We start from the raw sequence: 4,305 nt of genomic DNA on the forward strand, positions 1-4,305 counted from the left end.
CTTCCTCTGGATTATATGGGTGGGTCATAAAGTATACTCAGATTTAATTATGATGTAATCAAGCCCATTAAGTGCTTTTTTGCCTTATGCTTTGTGCTTTTTGATCCTTGTTTTACAAGCCCTTCCCCACTCCAAGATCGTGAAAAAAAAAATTATCCTACATTTTCTTCTACTAACTTTATACTTTTACATTCTGCAGTTAGGGTTTTAAAGATGGCAAGGACTTTTGCCTTTTTCACTGGCATATATCCAGCGTCTAGAAAAGTCCTTCACCCATAGTAGATGCTCAATAAATATTTATTGAATAAATGATTAATCTGGGGTTAACCTTTGTTCACGGTGAGACGTAAGAATCCAGCTTTGTATTGTTCCATATACATTTAAGTGGTTTTCTGATTTCAACCCGCTTAATAATTCATTTTCCCCCTCTGACTTATGGCGTCTCCTTTATATCACAACTGTTCTAATACTCTGGCTTTTCATTGTCTGGTAGGATAAGCACTCTCTCTTATTTTTTAAAACAAATTTAGCTGTTTGTGGACCTTGATTCTTCCACATACATTTTAGAGTAAATAAGTTTCTCAAAACATCTTCCTGGAATTTTGTGTAAAGTTGCAATGAATTTGTAGAGTAATTAGGGGAGAACTGATATTCTTGTGATGTTTTCCCATGCATAAACATGCTACATCTATTTTGTCAGGCCACCATTTTTGGTCTTTAATGCAATCATAAATTTTCATTACAGAAGTCTTGTATATTCTGTTAGTTTAATTGCTATTTTTAGTTGTTATAAATTTAAGTCGTATGTTTTATTACATTTCTTTTTTTCTTTTGATTTGAGATTTCCCTTTATTTTTTTTTTAATTCGGGTATAGTTGCTTTACAGTGTTGTGTTAGTTTCAGCTGTACAGCGAAGCGAATCAGCTATATGTATATATATATCCCCTCTTTTTTGGATTTCCTTCCTATTTAGGTCACCGCAGAGCATTGAGTAGAGTTCCCTGTAGACTACAGCAGTAGCAAACTGTTTATGCTCTGATTAGATCTACTGGTTTATCTGTGGATCCTATTGTAAATTAGATTGTAAATTCCATGTAAATGATTTTGTCAGCTATAAATGATAGAAATTTGTTCTCCTCCCTTTCATCAGTTATACATTTTATTTATTTTCTATGTTTACTTGGTTGGCTAGGACCTCCGGTATACATTAAATACTAGCCATGAATGTGGGCATTCTTATGTTGTTCCCATATTATATGAAATGCTTAGAAATTTCCCCATTTAAGCACAATGTTTGTTGCAGCCTTTAAGAAGGCTATTTTAGTTTTTATCAGAAATGTTTTGAAATTTATTAAATGATTTGTTTCTGTATCTACTGAGATAGTCAGATTCCTTTAATCTTCATTCCATTATAGAGGTAAATTACATTAATTAAATTTCTAATATTATACCATCCTTGCATTGCTTAACTTGATCATGTTACATTATTTTTAATAGACTGTTGGATTCAGTTAGTATTTCATTTAAGATTTTTGCATTAAAACTCATAAACCAAACAGAACTATAATTTGCTGAATCATGGTTATACTAACCAGATCAATATAAAGTGAATTAAGGACTTTTCTCTTTTTTCTATTTTTTTGCAACAGCTTTGTAAGGTAAGGATTATCTGTTGCTTGAAATCTCATTAATACTCTCTTGTAAAACTGAGTTTGAAGTTCTGGTGAAGAAGGAGAGGGTGTCTTTTATTACTATTTAAATATATTTTTTTAACAAAATTTACAGAGTTTTATTAAGTGTCAGACACATGCATTATATCTCACACGTGTTAAAATTTGTATTTGAACCCCAAATTTATTTAAGAATTTCTCCCCCAGAGCTCTCATGTGAGCTATAGTTGGTCCCATAGGAAGAAGAACAACAATAAAGATTCTAATGGGGAAATCTATTTACAAATATATGTTTTTTAAAACATAGTCTGATGAGAGGGAATTAAACATATAATTTTTATTACGACTGGTTTGTTCAGCAAAAGAACTTGCTTATTACTCTCTTTAATGCATATTGGTTTATTCAATTATTTTGCCAAATTTGGTATTCTTTATTTTTCCAAGAATTTATCCATTTTGTCTAAGTTTTCTAAATTATTAGCATATAGTTAATAATACTATTTTATTATTTTTAAGAATATGTTGTAACAGTTATCATAGCTCCTTCTTTACTCTGTATCTTATTTGCATCTTACTCTTTTTACTAATCAATTTTATGCATCTTAAATGGTCCTTTCAAAGTCAGCTTTTAGCTTTAATGTTTTTTGTTATTGTTTTTAGATTGCTATTCTCTATCTCATTGACTTTTATTCTCATTTTTGAGCTTATTTGGCTTATTTTCAATATTTATTGTTTTCTAATAAATATACTTAAAGCTATGAATTTATCTCATAGTACTACTTTAGCTGTACCCCACAAATTTTAACATGGTATTTATTGCTGTTCAGATCAAAGTATTTTTAATCCCTGTAAAAATGCCCTCTTCAATCCAAAGAGAATTTAGTAGTTTGTAATTCTTTTCAAACATGTACAGTACTTTTTCACTTTAGTACAGATTCCAAACTATACAGCATTAAAGTTAGATAGCATAGTTTGACTTGACGAGGCTTCCTTGATGACCTAGTATATGTGAACATTACATTTGTTTGGAAGAAATGTTTTTTTCTACCCATTTTAAAGCTCACTCTCTTCACCACTGCCACCAACGTATTCAAGATTATAGATCATATAAACCAAAATTTTTATATATTTTCTTATTTTTCATTTATTTGACCTATCAAAGAGAAATGTCTCTCATTTTAACCTAATATATAATAGAGTTTAGCTTTCTAATTACAATAGTTGTACAGATTTGTCTTCATAGTTCTGCCATTCTTGTTTTAACTATGTTGAGGTTATATTTTTAGGTGTGTATCTTTTTATAATTATTTTATCATCTTAATATCTTTCTTTTAGGAAGGGTTTCTCTTTGTCTCATAAATTTATGCCTTTAGGGACTTACCTGGTGGTGCAGTGGTTAAGAATCCGCCTGCCAATGCAGGGGACACGGGTTCAAGCTCTGATCCGGGAAGATCTCACATCCCACAGAGCAAATAAACCTGTGCTCCACAACTACTGAGCCTTCACTCTATAGCCCGCGAGCCACAACTATGGAAGCCTGCCTGCCTAGAGCTCATGCTCTGCAACTAGAGAAGCCACTGTGATGAGAAGCCTGCTTACCGAAACGAAGAGTAGCCCCCACTCTCCACAACTAGAGAAAGCCTGCATGCAGCAATGAAGACCCAACGCAGCCAAAAAATAAATTAAAAAATTAATTAGTGCCTTTAATTTTATTTTATCATATTAAAATTGCTATCCTTTTTTAAAATTTTTATTTTTTTTATACAGCAGCTTACTTATTGATTTTATACATATTAGTGTATATATGTCAATCCCATTCTCCCAATTCATACCACCACCACTATCCTCCCCCCACCCCGTTTTCCCACCTTGGTGTCCATACGTTTGTTCACTACATCTGTGTCTCTATTTCTGCCTTGCAAATTGGTTCATCTGTACCATTTTTCTAGATTCCACATATATGTGTTAATATACAATATTTGTTTTTCTCTTTCTGACTTACATCACTCTGTATGACAGTCTCTAGGTCCATCCATGTCTCTACAAATGACCCAATTTCGTTCCTTTTTATGGCTGAGTACTATTCCATTGTATATATGTACCAAATCTTCTTTATCTATTTGTCTGTTGATGGGCATTTACGTTGCTTCCATGACCTGATTATTGTAAATAGTGCTGCAATGAACACTGGAGTGCATGTGTCTTTTTGAATTATGGTTTTCTCTGGGTATATGCCCAGTAGTGGGACTGCTGGGTCATACGGTAATTTTATTTTCAGTTTTTTAAGGAACCTTCATACTGTTCTCCATATAGTTTTTTCAGGAACCTCCATACTGTTTTCCATAATGGCTGGATCAATTTACATTCCCACCAACAGTGCAAGAGGGTTCCCTTTTCTCCACACCCTCTCCAGCATTAGTTGTTTGTAGATTTTCTGATCATGCCCATTCTGAATGGTGTGAGGTGATAACTCATTGTAGGTTTGATTTGCATTTCTCTAATAATTAGTGATGTTGAGCAGTGTTTCATGTGCCTCTTGGCCATTTGTATGTCTTCTTTGGAGAAATGTCTATTTAGGTCTTCTGCCCATTTATTGATTGGGTTGTTTGTTTTTTTAATATTGAGCTGCATGAGC

This window comes from Physeter macrocephalus, chromosome 4, assembly GCF_002837175.3.
Source record: "Physeter macrocephalus isolate SW-GA chromosome 4, ASM283717v5, whole genome shotgun sequence".
NCBI classification, from domain to species: Eukaryota; Metazoa; Chordata; class Mammalia; order Artiodactyla; family Physeteridae; genus Physeter; species Physeter macrocephalus.